Source organism: Lynx canadensis, chromosome B2 (genome assembly GCF_007474595.2).
Source record: "Lynx canadensis isolate LIC74 chromosome B2, mLynCan4.pri.v2, whole genome shotgun sequence".
Taxonomy (NCBI): domain Eukaryota; kingdom Metazoa; phylum Chordata; class Mammalia; order Carnivora; family Felidae; genus Lynx; species Lynx canadensis.
The window spans coordinates 65,369,501-65,387,330 of record NC_044307.1 but is presented as its reverse complement, the minus strand read 5'-3'; the positions used below and the strand labels follow the sequence as shown (position 1 = coordinate 65,387,330).

Here is a 17,830-nt window from a genome sequence, read left to right as displayed (position 1 = left end):
AGTTTTTGATTGGCAGCACATCCAATTTAGCAAAGTTGTTAGTAAATTAATGCAATAGTGATTTTATGTCTATGAATTAATAGCAGGGAAGAGAAGATGTTAACTCAAAGGAATGAAAGTGTCAGTAGCTCACAAATTACACCACACAGTCACCACTAGATGATCTACTCATACTGTCAATCTCATACTGTCAAATGTTCCCTTATTAGAAACTGGATGCTGATATGCCCTACCATCTTTGTATTTTATGAATAATGGAGACATCAGAGGTTAAGATAAATTTCAGGTTCTAACCAAGTGCCATTCTTCTCTCAGTTCTCTATAACATTCCTGGCAATATCAGGTTCATAACAGATCCTCAGAAAAAGTTGGGTGAATGAACACAAATAGCAGTGTAAAAGCCAAAAAGATGACTGTTGAAATCTTCCCCTTGCCAGTCAGAACTTTCATATTCTGTCAGATAATTTGGAGGAGACAGAATTCAGCTCTAATCCACATGATTCTAAGGGCTTAGGCTTCACAAACTCTGACTGAGATCATGCTTTCTGAGAAAAATCCATGATGCCCTGCTTACAATTTGATAGCACCAAAAGATACCAATGAAAGAGTACACATCTGCTAGCTCAGTGATTCAAGGTTATCAGTAGCCTTATAGTACACTATTCACTCTCATCTGTATTTTATATTGAGTTTCCAAGAAAGAGTTTACTTAAAACAGTGAGTCTGTACCAACCAAGTAAAAATAAAAGTATAAAGTATTACTAAAGCTTCTCTCCAATTGACATCAGTGAAGAGGAAAGATATAAATGTGATAAAAATTGAACTCACCTATCACATGCCTCCTTCTAAATATGATCTTGACTGTGGCCAAGAAGGATATTGATAGTCAGACTGCTTCAGGGAAGATCCTTCCAGAGTTATGTTTGCCCTAGCAAAGCAAAACACATTTTTAAAATAACTGTTTTCATAAAAAGATGTTATAGAGAATGTTGTGTTTTTGGAGTACATAAATACTCATAAGTTACATTTTAAAAATCACTGCACCTGCATTAAAATTATAATTTATTATTGAGAAAATTGACTTTGTTATGACTTACTAAAGATAAAATCCCAACTTGTAAAAAGAATCATATTACATTTAGAAAACAATGGTCACTGTCATTTTTGACTAGTGCTCAACATTTTTTCATTTAAAGTTATATTAGTTTTAAAAAAACTGAAAAGTTATGAATAGATGCTATAAAATTGAGAAAAGGATTGTGTAAAACTAAAGTTGACACATGAACAATGCAAGGATTAGGGGCACCCCCACATACACATATGCAGTTGAAGATCTGTGTATAATGTATGACTCCCCAGAAACTCAACTACTAATTAATAGCCTATTGTTGACTGGAAGCTTTACTGATAACACAACTGATTAACACATATTTTTGTATGTGATATGTATTATATAGTCTATCCGTATAATAAAGTAAGCTAGAGAAAAGAAAATGTTATTAAGAAAACCATAAGGAAGATAAAATACATTTACAGTACTGTACTGCATTTATTGAAAAAAATCTATGTGGAAGTGGTCCATGCAGTTCAAACCATGTTGTTCAAGGGTCAACTGTATAAAAAAGTTGGACAATGTAGAGATTTCTAAGAAAATTTCATACCAAAATTATTATGGACATAAAATACTTTTCTATGAATCAGAAAGCTAACTAGTATGTCTAAATATAGGGGTAGAGGGAAGTAACAGAGAAAAATCACATCAATGATTTAAAAAGCATAAATTGAAACTATTACCCGCTATAAAAACACGCCACGAACTAAAATGGTATCCCAGAGAGCAAGGGAGTGGAAGCAAAGAGTAAGTCTTCCTATTATTTAAAAACAAATTTTAAAAATAAATGATTCAGTTCTTTTACTTCTAGCCAAGACAGAGTGAAAAGATCTGGATTTACCTTCCCATCTGAAATAACCATAACACCCAGCCACAATATCTGTAAGACAGTTTTCAAGACACTAGACATCAAACAGCAAAAAATAATGATTCCTGAGAGATATGGAGCAAATGAGGTGAGCTCTATAATTCTTTCAGCTCATTTCCTTGAGAGAGTTTTCAGGATACAGTGAAGGAGGGTTAACCCAAGTGGAACCTGACAGACACTCTGAGTTAAGGAGATGGAGCTGAGTTCAGGGAGACTAGCACAGCTACAGTATGCGAGGTACTAAAAAGGAAAGAACTGCACACGGAGAGAGCTCTGAAGATTTGCAGAGGGTCCCCTTCCAATATTAAGCTGAGTACTGAATGTAAGGAACATGCATATACATGCATGTAAGGACTAGTACATGCATGTAAGGAAATTACCCAAGGTTGGGAAAAGGACCATCCAAAAGACTGGAAAGCATATCTGGTGCTCATACAGAGCTGAGAATACTGCCTGTTCTCAACAGTAGAGTGGAAAGCTTCATAATTCTTGGGACATCAAAAATATACTTCAAAGGTGAAGACATAAAAAGCTAAAAGAATTTATCACCAGAAAACTATCATTAAAGGAATTGTTATAAGAAGTTCTTCATAGGCAGAAGGAAAATGAAACTAGATGAAAATCTGGATCTACACAAAAAATGAAGGTCACTGGAAATGGTCCCTGTGTGGGCAAATAGGTAGGATATTTTTTCTTATTTAAATCTCTTTAAAAGATATCTGACTGCACAATAATTTATTGTGATGTTTATAACATGTATAATTAAAATATATGACAAGATTATAAAGCTATTTATGTGAAGTGGTATAATTTTATGGCAGATTGTGATAAGTTAAGGATGTATACTATAAAACCCTAGAGCAACAAGTAAAATGACAAAACAAATAATTATAGCTAATATGCTATAAAAGAGATACAATAAAACCATTTAAAAAATCCAAAAGAAGGTAGAAAAAAGAGGAAAAAAAAACAGAGTACCAAGGGACAAACAGAAAACATATAGCAGGATAACAGATGAACAAACAACCAAAGCAATTAATCACATTACATGTAAATGTTCTAAACATCTCAATTAAAAGACAGAGAGTGTCAGATTCGATTTTTTTTTTTAATTTTTTTTTTCAACGTTTATTTATTTTTGGGACAGAGAGAGACAGCATGAACGGGGGAGGGTCAGGGAGAGAGGGAGACACAGAATCGGAAACAGGCTCCAGGCTCTGAGCCATCAGCCCAGAGCCCGACGCGGGGCTCGAACTCACGGACCGCGAGATCGTGACCTGGCTGAAGTCGGACGCTTAACCGACTGCGCCACCCAGGCGCCCCGAGATTCGATTTTTTTTAAAAGCAAGAGTCAATTATACATTTCATAGACGAAACATATTTTAGGGGTGCCTGGCTGGCTCAGTCGGTTACACATCTGGCTCTTGGTTTTGGTTCAGGTCATGATCTCATCATGGCTCATGAGTTCAAGCCCTGCATTGGGCTCTGCACTGACGATGCAGAGCCTGCTTGGGATTCTTGCTCTCCTTCTCTCTCTTACCCTCACCCGCTCTCTCTCTCTCAAAATAAATAACCTTAAGAAAAACGGAAATATTTTATTTTTAAATTTTTTTTTAACAATTATTCATTTTTTGAGAGAGAGAGAGAGAGAGAGTACAAGTTGGGGGGGGGGCAGAGAGAGAGAGGGAGATACAGAATCTGAGAGCCTGGAGCCTCTCAGCTGTTAGCATAGAGCCTGACGTGGGGCTCAAACTCACAAACTGTGAGATCATGACCTGAGCCGAAGTCAGATTCTTAACCAACTGGGTCACCCAGGAGCCCAAAAGAAACATTTTAAATAAGCAAAAATAAAAGATGAGAAAATATATACCCTGCTTATAGTAATAAAAATAAAGCTTCAGTGGCCATAGTAATACCAGAAAAAATAGATCTCTGATCAAAAGATATTATGAGAGATAAAGAAGATCACTTCATAATGATAAAGATGTTGATTTATCAAAAAGTCAATCCTAAAATTTCATGCAAATATTAACACAAAGTATCAGAGCCATTCAAGAAGAAATGGACATCTTAAAAAAACCTTATTTTTATTAATTTAAAATCTAAATTTAAGATTTTACTTAATCTAAAGAAACTTATTTTTTTTAATTTAAAGAAACGTCTAAAGAAACTTATTTTTTTTTTTAATTTAAAATCTTCCCACAAAGAAAATTCTAGGTTCAGAGGATTTCACTGGAAAATTCTACCAAGTATTTAAGGATGAAATAATACAAGTTCTACAAAAATTAATTTAGAAAAGTGAAAAGGAGTTTCATTCTTTAAGGTCATCATTATCCTGATGTCAGAACCACATAAAGAAATTCCAAGAAAACACAAACTGATATACCTCATGAACAAAATATGTAAAGAATCCTCAAAAACCAATAGTAAGAAAACAAACCTATACAAAACAGAGAAAAAACTGGGACACTTTACTAAAGAAGTACATATGGCAAACAAACACATGAAAAGATGTTCATCATAATCATTAGGACAAAGCAAATTAAATGTGTAATGAGATACCACTACACCTATTACTTATTGGAATGTCCACAATATTTTAATTGGCTATAATAAGTATTGGTGACCATGTGGAGCATTTGGAATTCTCATATACAGCTGGTGGGAATGTGAAATGGTACAAACACTTTAGAAAACATTTTGGCAGTTTCTTAAAAATTAAATATCACATACCATATTATCAGGTCATTCCACTTCCAGGTATTCATCCAAGAGAAATGGAAGCATATATCCATGCAAAAATTTGGAGTTGTACTCCAATGCTTATAGCAGATTTATTTGTAATAGTCACCAATTGGAAATAACTCAAAAAACCATCAACCATCAGCAACCATACAATGGACTACTATTCAGCAAATAATAATAATAATAATAATAATAATAATAATGGGGTACTGATACATGTAATAACATGGGTCAGTCTCAATTTAATTATGTTGAATGAAAGAAATTAGGGGAAAAGAGTACATATTGTATAGTTTCATTTGTATAAAACTTTAGAAATATCAACTAACCTATAATGGCACAAAGCAATTCAGTAATTGCCTGGAGACAGACAGAAAGTATTAATAATGACTAGACATCGAACTTTCTCATTGCCAGTATGTAAGGCTGACTAAGATTTAGCATTGTAAATTGGTATATATGAGATCCAGGCAGGAGTAGACAAGCATGATGGACCCGACTAGGAACTTGCAAAGGAAGAAAAATGAACATACAAGTTAAGAATGAAGGCTGATGCTTGGGGCTAGTACACCTTCCACTCCACCACCACCAAGCCTAGTTTTAATGAAACAGGAAAGAACTCACTCACACCAGAAGATTATCTTAAAGACATTACGTCATGAAAATATCAAATTTTCTTTCCCACTTAGTCCCTATCTGCTTGCAGGAGAGACCACCTTTGCACCTTGACACATCAGCCTGTGGTCTCATTCCTTCCCATTTCTTCTGAACACTACCACCAGGTTTGTGATACAAGGTCCTTCATGATCTGTCCCTGGCCTACTTCTTCAGTCTGATCTCAACCCATATTTAATCTATCCCAAACTATTTCAGTTCTCCTAAAGAACTATTCTTATTCACAATTCCATGTCTTCACATAAAGCCTTTTACAGATGCTAAATAATTTGGATTTCAGTCTGAAGGCAATGGGAATCTTTAAATCATGTCAAGCTGTGACAGTGACATAACAAATTTGCATTTTAAAAAGGAAGAGTCCAAGCTTGACAGGAGGTTGTTTTGACAAATGGAGCTATGTTTTCTAAAGTATGTCCATAAGGACACCTTTTATATTGCTTGTGGTCTCCTGTATTTCCTCTGGAAATAGATGATAGATATGCCAAAGCATTTCTTACAAGAAGGAAAGGACAGTTAGCTTGAGATGTACATTTTGATAGGTGGAGAAGTAAAGGACCTCCTGAGCAGTGGGCTCAGAATTTTCCGATGGTAGCAAATTGTTAGCATGAAATTTTTTTTTCAATATAGGAAATTTATTGTCAAATTGGTTTCCATACAACACCCAGTGCTCATCCCAAAATGTGCCCTCCTCAATACCCATCACCCACCCTCCCCTCCCTCCCACCCCCCATCAATCCTCAGTTTGTTCTCAGTTGTTAGCATGAAATTTTGATGAGAATTTTGGAGGTTTGAAATTATTCTGAGAAATCATGAGAAGGTTAATAGTTATTTAAGATTTCCAAGTTGCATTAGGGTTGGTGACCTTGATTTTTGTTGGAAACAAATCACACAATCATGCAAATTTATTTATTTATTTATTTATTTATTTCCATTAAAAAATAATATTTAATTTTTTTTAATTTAAGTAGAGTCGACACACAATGTTACATTAATTTCAGGGGTACAACTCAGCGATTTGACAAGTTTATACATTATGCCACATACACCATGAGTTTAACTACCATTGGTCCCATTACAGTGTTACTACAGTATCATTACCTGTATTCCTTATACTCTATTTTTTATTCCCATGACTTACTCATTCCATAACTAGAAAACTATATCCCCCTTTCCTGCTCACTGGTAACCATCAGTTTTTCTCTTTATTTATAATTATATTCCGCTTTCATTTATTCTTTTTTTTAATATTCCATTTATGAATTGAATCATATGGTATAATTTGTCATTGTCAGTCTGACTTATTTCACTTAGCATTAAAACCCTCTAGGTTCATCCATGTTGTCTCAAATGGCATGATCTCATCCTTTTTATGGCTGTGTAATATTCCATTGTATCTATATCACATTTTCCTTATTCATTCATCTATTGATGGACACTTAAATTGCTTCTATGCCTTGGCTATTGCAAATAATGCTGCAATAAGCATAGGGGTACATATAGCTTTTTGAGTTAGTGTTTTCCTTTCCCCTGGGTAAACACCCAGTAGTGGATTGGATCATATGGTATTTCTATTTTTAATTTTTTGAGAAACTTTCATACTGTTTTCCACAGTGGCTATACCAATTTACATTCCATCAACAGTGAGCAAGGGTTCCTTTTTCTCCACATCCTTGCCAACATTTGTTGTTTCTTACCTTCTTGATTTTAGGCTTTCTATAAGGCATGAGGTGATATCTCATTGTGGTTTTGTTTTACATTTCCCCGATGATTAGTGATGAACATCTTTTCATGTGTCTGTTGACTATCTGTCTTCTTAGGAAAAATTTCTATTCGGGTGCTCTGCCCATTTTTTAACTGGATTTTTTTTTTTTTTTGGTGTTGAATTGTAAGTTGTAAGTTGTAAGTTCTTCCTATATTTTGAATATTAACCTCTTGTAAGATATGTTATTTGTAAATATTTTCTCCCATTAAGTAAGTTGTCTTTTTTTTTATGGCTACCTTCGCTACTATTGCTACCTTTTTTATTTTGATGTAGTCCCAACAGTTTATTTTTGCTTTTGTTTCCTTGCCTTAGGAGACCTATCCAGAAGGATGTTGCTATGGCTGATGTCAAAGAAATTATTGCCTATGTTCACTTCTAGGATTTTTATGGTTTCAAGTCTCACGTTTAGGTCTTTAATCCATTTTGAGCTTACTTTTGTGTAGGGTGTTAGAAACTAGTCCAGTTTTGTTCTTTTGCATGTAGCTCTCCAGTTTTCCCAGCACCGTTTATTGAAAAAACCATCTTTTCCCCATTGTATATTCTTGCCTCCTTTGTCATAGATTAATTGACCACATAAATGTAAGTTTATTTCTGAGGTGTTCCATTGATCTATGCACCTATTTCTGTGCCAGCACCATACTGTTTTGATTTCTATAGCTTAGAGTACATCTTGAAGTCTGGGATTGTGATACCTCTAGCTTTCTCAGGATTGCTTTGGCTATTTGGAGTCCTCTGTGGTTCCATACAAATTTTAGTATTATTTGTTCTAGTTTCATAATTGTGAACATTTAATTAAATTATTTAACAACTTGGGTACAAAAGCAGAAAGGACAGAGACTGTGCTGATTTAGCTTTAGGGATTGGTGGGGTAAGTATAGTGGAAACACCAATACTTTTTATGAATGTGGAAATGACACCGTAAATTTATGGATAAGTTTGAAGGAGCAAGGTGGTGGAGGGGAGTGGAATGGAAAATGGATGTAACTAGTGAACTGAGTTTTGTGAAAATTTCTACATAGTCAGTGGTGAACTCACACACTGGCCAACTCTACTTCACCCCCTCTACTTTTCTCCCAGACTCACAGAAGCAATCTGGCTTCTCTCTTCCACTAAGACATTTCTCCAACTGTTTCAGTAAGGTAACTGATGCTTTATTTATTGCAGAAAACTTTATCTTCTCATTTCTTATCTTCCCTGACCTCAGGAAACCCAGGCTCCCTCTTGTAAGCCTGAGAGTTATAGACAAAATTTTATTAAGAATGTTTCATCTTAAATGTTTGAGAGTTACCTCAAATTCTCCAAAACTTTGCCTGACAAACTGGACCATCACCCTGCAATTTTAATCTTAGGAAATCTTATGTAATTACACAAGTCAAAAATTAGATTTTTCATTACCCTGTGCATCCAGCCAGTCTGTTATAATTCCTAAATATCATTCAGTCTTATTCTATTCATTCTTAAACTCGTTGCCATATATTTAGTCTTAAATTGGCTGGGCACTATTGACGATTTTTCCCTAAAAGCTAAATTATTCTTTACCTCCATAAAAGAAAAATACTCTATTGGTTTGCCTCCTTTCTCGAGTGCTTTCTTGAGTGCTTCTTCTCAGACCCTTAAAAAATCCTTTTTTAAGTTCATCCCTTAAATGAAGATTCCTAGGCATTCTGCTCATCTCATTTTTACATATATTCTCTGACTAGTCATTAACCTCCATGTCTCTCATTACAATTTATGTTCCCAAATATATATTTTAAATTTACACTGGCTTTCTGAGCTTCAGACCAACATCTTGTTGGTCACATTAGCTTTGTCATAAGCTTTGGAAACTCAATACTTCAAAACTGATAAAATTGTCATGTTCTCCAAACTTACTTCTCTTTCAAAATCCACAATTTTACCACCATCTCTTTACTACTAGCCTGTTACAATTTAATTGGTTTCCTTACCTCTAGTTTTTCCATACTGTAACTAGAATCACTTTTCTAAAATTCAAATTTGATCTTGTCACTATCCTCCTTAAAAAGACAAGGATAGCTTCTTGTTGTATGTGGATTAAAATCCTAAATTTTTTAAAAAGTATTTTTTAATGTTTTATTTATTATTTTTTTTTTTGACAGAGAGTGCACAAGCAGGGGAGGGGCAGAGAGAGAGGGGGACAGAGGATCCGAAGTGGGCTACACACTGACAGGCTGACAACAGTGAGCCCAATGGTAGATTTGAACCCAGGAACTGTGAGGTCATGACCTGAGCCAAAGTCAGACACTCAACCAACTGAGCCACCCAGGCACCCCTAAAACACTAAATTATTTTTTTTAATGTTTATTTATTTTTGAGGGAGAGACAGAGCACAAGTTAGGGAGGGGCAGAGAGAGAGGGAGGCACAGAATCTGAAGCAGGTTCCGGGCTCCGAGCTGTCACACAGAGTCCAGCGCGGCGCTCGAACTCACAGACTGCAAGATCATGACCTGAGCTGAAGTTGGTTGTGTACTGACTGAGTCACCCAGGTGCCCCTAAAATACTAAATTCTTAATGTGGCTTAAGAGGTAATCCATGACCACTCCCGCAATTGTCTCCAACATCACCTCCCTTCTATTAACTCCAATCCATTCTGTGCTCCAAGTTTTAGAACCTCATTCAATTACTGGCTCTCTTTCATCTTGTGCCTCTGCACACCTTGTTCTCCCTTTCCCTGTGTTTCCCTCTTATTCTCCACTAAGTCCCATACAGCACATCGTAGGATTTAAGGCACCTATTGCACTTTGTAGAATGAATAATGCTGGCCCATCTTAACTCATAAGAGTTCATGTTGAGATAATCCTGGACAAACCAGGCACATTACATACATTTCTTTATCTCTGCTCCTTAATAATCTCCTCTAAATTGTCATTAGAGGAATAAACAAGGTATAAATGTGCAAGGAAATGAAAACAGGAAGTAAAACATCAGCAGATAAAAGACTTCCACCCATTTTCAGAAGATGAAAAGCAGACAGAGGAGAGATAAGTGACATAGAAGAGCAGAGAAGCTTAAACTTATATGCCCAAAAAAAGAAAGCACAGTTGCTCACAGAACACCAGATTGTCTTAGAAGTTCCATAGACATTGAAACTATAGATGGCAGGAATGACGAGAGCGATGGAAATAAATAGAAGAATTGGCTGCAATACCGCCCAAGGTACAAGTAGACCACCAAGCCCTTGCCATTGCCGTTGTCAGATTTCTGCCCAAATTCTATACCAGTCTGGAGATACATATCTTATTTTCTGGAGAAATTGAACCAGAAAGATGCTGGACTCAGAGTTATTAAAAGAGCACAGAGTGGTTGTGAATCAACAAATAGAGGAATTAATTTAGAATAGGCATATGGAAGAAAAAAATCTCCTACTTCCCTTCCTCTCCTTAGCTCCCTCAATACCTGCAGCCAGGCTTATACCATCAAACAGGAATAGTGGCATGGGCACTTCTCTGGAGAAACTTAATGGGCCCAAACCTGCAGATATAACATTTGAAATTCCATCAAGAAGGAGCAGGTCTAATTTACTACCATGAAGCCCAACAACCAACATGCTGTGCCACGTACATGGGGCTTCCTGTTAGATTTTAGTGTCTCACTTTCAAAGGAATTGAAAACCAAGAATCCCTTGCTATTGAGAAAAGCCAGAGATCAAAACGTGCAAACTGGAAAAGCAAATATGCACCTGGACTATACAGAAGCAATGGAAAGTATCATGATATTTTTATCATTCTGATGTTATTAAACACCATTGCATCCATGGAACAAGAATGAGATGCTAAAAGGGAACAATGAAATCACAGGAAAGCCTCCTAGAAATGGAATCATTTAAGATATGCAAAATTTTGCTGTGGTAACAACATAGAAGGTCTTGAGGTTTAATATAAAAAAAGTTTATTTCTTGTTTGTGCAGGCTGCCATTGGCCTCGTGACTCCAGCATAGCCATACCCTATATGGAGGCTTAGCATCTCTACCTGGCTGCTCCAAACTTGTGAAACCCCTATTTCAGTATGAGGCTTTGGGATGTGTTATGACAGAAAAAAGAGCATGGGGAGTCATATAGCAGCAATTAAACATTTCTATCCCAAAGCACCTATATCATTAGCTTAAGCAGGTCACATGGCTTCTTTGAGGTACAAGGGCATGTGGAATTGTAATAATTTCACATATTCAGCAAGGAGAAGGGAACCATTAATACGGATGAATTTTAGTAATATCTACCCTAGAAGTCTGATTAAGGCAAATCTCAGAACAAGAACAAAAAAACAAAGACAGAGTAAAGGAGAAAATGCAAGAAAATGCCAGGATAATCCAAAAGTTTCAGTGTGCATACAAATCAGCATTTCCCAGAGAAACAGAACATCTGAAATAATACATTACATGTATAACGCGCACATATGTATGTATGTATATGTATATAAAGACAGATATGTGTATATATATATATATATAGAGAGAGAGAGAGAGAGAGAGAGAGACTCATTATGAAGAACTGGTTCATGTGTTTATTATGTATTTATGGAGTCCGAGAAGTCCCACTATCTGCTGCCTGCAAGCTAGAGACACAGAAACACCAGTGGTGTAATTCAGTCTGAGTCCAAAGCTTGAAAACCAGGGGAGTCAATGATATGAATTGCAGTCTGAGGACAGAAAGAGATATCCCAGCTCAGTCAGTGAGGCAGGAAAAAAAACACCACTTCCTTATTCTTCTGCCTTTTGTTATGTTCAGGCTCTCAACAGATTGGATGATACCCACCCACAATGGGGAGGGCAATCTACTTTACTGGAGTCTACCAATTCAAATACTAATCTCATCCAGGCACCAGAAACAATATTTAATCTGGGCACTACGTGGCCATTCACATAAAACAACTATCATAGGGTCTAACCAAAATGACACCCACAAAACAGAAACAGAGACATTATCAAGAAATAATACAAAACATTTCCTGACCTAAAATTTGTGCATCAGTGAATTAAAATGGTCCCCCAAAGCCAAGAACCATAAATGAAAAAAAGAAAAAGAAAAGATAAGACACCAAGACAACAGCATCATGAATTTCACAACACCAAAGATAAAGAGACAATGTCCAGAGTTGAACAACACTGATTACATAGAAAGGAATAAAAATAAAATGACTTCAGTTTTTCACATCCATACTGAGAAGCAGAAGGCAATAGACCAATGCTTTCAAAATTCTAAGTAACATAATTTTCACTTTAGATTATTGTACACAATTAGGCAATTAAAGAATCTGGTAGTAAAATGACAACCTTTTTAGATTTGCATGATCTCAAAATTGTATCTCCCATGTGTCCTTTCTCAGGAATGAACTCAAGACTGTGAGCCACCAAAGCAAGAAAGGTAACCAAGAAGACATGGGATTCAGGTATCAGGAAGTTCCACACAGAATGTAGGCAAGGGGAACGCTCTGGATGCTGGCATAGAGAAGTCCCAAGATAACAGCTGTGAGCAGACCTGAAGAGCTACCAATCCACACTGAACTGGAGGATTCAGATCTTCAGGAGGAAAGTCTCCAGAAATTATTTTATTTTATTTTATTTTTTTTTAATTTTTTTTTTCAACGTTTATTTATTTTTGGGACAGAGAGAGACAGAGCATGAACGGGGGAGGAGCAGAGAGAGAGGGAGACACAGAATCGGAAACAGGCTCCAGGCTCCGAGCCATCAGCCCAGAGCCCAACGCGGGGCTCGAACTCCCGGACCGCGAGATCGTGACCTGGCCGAAGTCGGACGCTCAACCGACTGCGCCACCCAGGCGCCCCCAGAAATAATTTTAAAAAAGAACATTTGACTTTATGGCAAATTACAGTAAGAAGTTTTACAAGGCTGTGGAAAGAAGGAGTGATCATTACAAAGGAAATTGATTAAATCACAAAACAAGGTAAGTATGAACTCGAGAATTAACAAAAAATTTGTAAGGAAAGAAATAGTGCAATATTTGGCTGAGTAAAAACAACATTTACATAGTTATAATAATTTAAACACAGAATATTGATTTACCCTTACTGGGAAAGTGGCAATGCAGGGAAGAGGCTGTTAGAGACCTAAATCCTCATTGCTCTTTACATCAGGAGATAATAGCTAAACTTCACTACAAATAAACAAGAGAATAATAATACTAGTAGAAATATGAACATAAATGCCAGAGAAACAGCTGAAAAAGTTGAACGTCATTATTTCTGATGATCAAAACTAGGAAATATGGCAAGAGTCAAACACAAGACTGCCATTTAGAGCACATTGGCTTTTTAAGCTATAAATTGGTATTAGTTTGGCAAACTTTAAAAAATAAAAGTTATTTAAAAAAAAGAAAATGGAAAATGTGATGCTTAGAAAGTAACAGTAAAAAAGATAATGAATTCTTTGTTATAGCAGCACTTATAGCTGCAAACTGAATTATTCAGGGCCTTCCCTGCATGGAGGAATCTCCATTGGGCCTTTCTATTTGCTTTGACAGCCTCTAAGTTCTTGTTCTGGAAAAAGTCTTTACTGAACCCTGTGAAAGCACTGAGCAGCTTACCAAGGTCAGAGGCATGTGTGGAAGGGCCTTCCTGATTCAGAGAGGAAAAAGGGAATTAGCAATCTCCCAGAACAAATTGGGGACACTAGAAAGCCTGTAGCTCAAAGAAATGAGAAATTGGATTAAAAATTCTTCATTGAATAAGTTAAACCTCTCAGCCATCACACTTCAGTGTCACCTACTTTAATAAGATCACACTATGTGAGATCAGCCCTGTGAGTGGGAGTTCTGTGTGTGAGAGAAGGAGTGGGAAGGAGGGAAAGGAGGGAAAGAAGGAAGACACAATTTCCTTGGGACAGATTTCTGTTCTCAGATAAGCCACCTCTTTTTGACTGTTCTCAATTACTACTACTGCTACTTCTTCTCCTTCCTCCTCCTCCCCTTCCTCCTCCTCTTCTTCTTCTTCTTCTTCTTCTTCTTCTTCTTCTTCTTCTTCTTCTTGTTTTCATTGCAAACATTTATTACAGGGTCATCAGGGTTACTGAGAGTTTCCTTTATGGGTACCCACTGATACTTAATTCAGAATTTTAATTTATTACAATTGTGAAGTCAAAGAGCCTACTAGTTACACCCTCCCTGAAGGCTTACTCTGAGCGAATCTTGAAGGTCTTTGCTTTTCTAAATAAATAGCAACAAAACTGCTTATTTGAATTCTCTGTTGCACATAATGGAATCCACACAGGTAGTCTGCACAAGGTCAGGCAGGGCAAGGCTTCTAAGGGCTGGGGTTTACTGGTATCTCACCAATAAGCATGTCCTAGTTCCAAATGTGTGTAAATGGAGAAACACGGTTTGATAGGAATGATTCTGCTTCATAAGCAACCTTAATGGAGATAGAAGGATACTGTAAAGATCTTCTTGTCATTATGTGAAGTAATGGAGAAGCAGGTCCTGACAGCAAAGGCACAGTGAGGAACTTCAGGATAACTGATATTAGAATAATATTCCTTTAGAGATAGAAATTAACTATTTTGAGACCTTGGCTTTTCTATTAAAAAAGAGTATTTTTGAGTGTGCAACACACTTTTCGCCTCTCTTTTAAAGTCGTGTGTCTGAGGAGGAGGCCTTACAGAGAAGACTGCCATGGAGAGCTCTTAGTTGTTCCTGGAAGGTGACTGGAAAGCTCCTTTGTTTGGCTCATGATGCTTGTGGAAACTGCAGGCTGGATTCAGATTGTCGCCACTGCCATACAATTGTAGCACACTCCCTTCCTTAAAGCATTCTTCCCTTGCTCCAGAACCTTCCTTTTGAAGTGCTGAGTCAATCTATCACACCCAAGTGTTAGTGACAAAATTTGTTGTCACCTTACTCAGGGGTAGAGTGTTTAATTTAGAACAAGAGAGAGGGCCAAGGATGATTGGATTTCCTGCCCTGATTTATGGGACTGTTGTTCTGGGTCAGAAGGTCCCACCCACCAAATCTGAGATTTTTATTTTTTGACAATGCATATAAATGTAAGCACAAAATTTACTACTGTGATGCCTGTCTCATGATAGGCATTTAAAATATTTTTAAAATTGAAACTTAAAAGAAATAGTTACCTTTGAAACATTAAGAAGAATGCTTAATTGGTAGGGTGGTGTGGCTTTCTCATCAACCCAGACAAGATTTCTTGAATAATCAAGTTTAGAGTTTAGAATAAAATTTAGACGCAAGTAAAACTTACTGAAGGAGCAGGGAGAGACAAATATAAGCATAGGGAATATTGTGAGCAAAAATTCAGCAGCCTAGGTGACCCATGGAATACAACCACCATATAATACCCAGGGCCAGCATTTTACAACTTTGAAGAAGATGTCATAAATACTGATGAGCTGGCAGCAAGAGCAGCCCCAAGTGGCCTCTTCAAGGTCTATGTGACTTCAGATCTCCTGCTCTGCTCACTTTCTGCCTCACCCATTCAATTTATAGGCTGCCATAAGTCATTCCTCACCCCTTTAAGCCCCTAAGTAAGTGGCCCTATGACCTTCTTAGGGGTAGAAATCTAAGTCAGAGAGATGAATAAAAAAATAACAGAATTAAGTGCATTTATATAAGTATGAGGTTGATAACTTTCTGCTATTGAAACAGATTTAGAGTCTTGCAAATAGATCATCACAATTGCCCCAAAATAAAAGAGCAAGAAATTCCGTTCTTTAGCATAAGATGAAAACATAATAGATCTTGTGGTTATACACAAAAGAATATGCAATAAAAATAAGTGATATGATCATCCTACAAGTGGCATTGAGACCAAGGTCTTATTTAATATATGGATGTGGCTTTTGATGAAGAGGATCATAAAATGAAGACTGCAAATCAGTGTGAACTGCAACGTGCAATGTATGTCTTTGTCACCCAGGACTTCTCTAATCACCTTCAGAAGTAAAGGTAAGAATTGGGTATAAATAAAATGGACAGAAAGTGTAATTTCTTTTATCCTTTCTAACGCTGATACAAGCTCTTAAGGCCCACCTTACTGCTGCAATCTGTCCTGCCTCTTAGACAAAGCCCATGAAGCGACCTGCTTCCTGCCTTTGCCGGTAGCAGTGCCATGGGGAAAAAAAGGACTTGATCCACAGAAGCCGGCCAGGTCATCTAAAACATCCCCTTTCAAAAAGGACACATACAAAGACTGTTTTATAGTTCATATATTTTTATAAACAGCAGGGCATTTAAACCTGACCCACTTTTTTCCCTGATATAATGAATTGTCAGAAATAGCTATACTAGTAGAGACAAAGTTACTTTTATTGCTTCTAAGAAAAAAATAATTTGGTCTTTAACTTTCCTTTGGCATTTTAACAGTTTAGTGGTTCACAGATTAGCAGTGTATTAGTTCTGTTACACAAAATTGAGCCTATAAAACACATATGCATTGACATTTTTTTGAAGTCAGAGATTTATACTGGCTCCCAAGTACAGAAGTTTTCTATTTCCTCAAAAGAAGAGATTATAAGCAAAAAGAGCATTCGATTCAGCTTCATGTGACCTGAATTCAGAGTCTTAGAATGAAGAGAGATCTTTGAGATCATCTGGTGCCAACCAAACCCTACATTTTACAAAAATAAGGAAAGTGGAAATCCAGGGATTAAAGTGGGAGAGACGGAGCTAGAATCCTGCCTCTCAATTCAGTACTTCCATCCATGAAGCACTCTGTTTCCATGAACCAGTCTGTCACCCTTCTTAGATACCTAGCTATAAACAGAGGGCTGGGGAGACTGGATTCAGATGCTATAAGGGGTTAAGACAACAACTTTCATACTGTATAATATACAAGGGTGGAGAAGAACATGAAGAGAAGTGCCCAACCTAGAGAGAATGTAATTCAAATTAAAGCTAATGCCAGTATGAACGATAAACGTGTGTGCTGGCATTCTCCTACACTTGTCCCTGCTACCCAATGAGCACTCATAGGCCAATCTTCCTTCTAAAGCCACAGTGCCTCATCTAGATTTTCGAACACAATTCAAGGTCTACCCAAATAGTTGTTATGAAAAACAGCCAGTTATAAAAAGCTTCCAGTTATCAAAAATTCTGTGATGCTATAGTACAAAAACACCTCCCCCTGGTTTACATTGTCCGATTTCATTCATTTGTGCTTCCCATCTTTTTTCTTTGGAAAGTAGCAGATAAATAAAAAAGCAAACAACTCCTCATTATGCTGTTAAAAGTGAAAACCAAATAAACAAGACTTCACTGACCTTCTACATACTGGCAGATACTGTTAAAACATGTTTTACATATGTTCTCAATAAATTCTCACAACAGCTGTGTGAAGTAGGTTCACTATGTCGTTTAATGGATGAGTAAACTAAATTTCAGAATGATAGTGTTTTTTTTCAAATTCACTTACCCCCAAAAATGAAAAAAATTCACTTTCAAACCCAGATTTTTCTGTTTTCTTAGCTCAGTGTTTTCTCACCAAACCATAATTGAAGTTTTTCTAGTAAGAGCAGATGAATAGTGCACCTATAGAAGCAAATGCAATGAAATCAGTTCTCTACCCCTGCTTATTTCCAGGATGCTGGACATAAATATAAGGTTTAAACTGGAAGATCAAGAGTACTGGTATTTGTAGGTTTTTCATTCTGTCATGCAGAATGATACAGATTTAGTGTTTTATTACCTCA

General features: G+C 36.6%; 1 long non-coding RNA gene across 1 annotated transcript in view; it reads right to left on the bottom strand.

Moving 5' to 3' along the window:
* Positions 1–834: 834 nt before the first annotated feature.
* LOC115514110 overlaps positions 835–17,830 on the bottom strand; it is a 352,463-nt gene continuing 335,467 nt past the window's right edge. The window contains exon 6 of the long non-coding RNA XR_004343642.1: positions 835–928. This is a non-coding gene — a long non-coding RNA (uncharacterized LOC115514110). The remainder of the gene's footprint in view (positions 929–17,830) is intronic.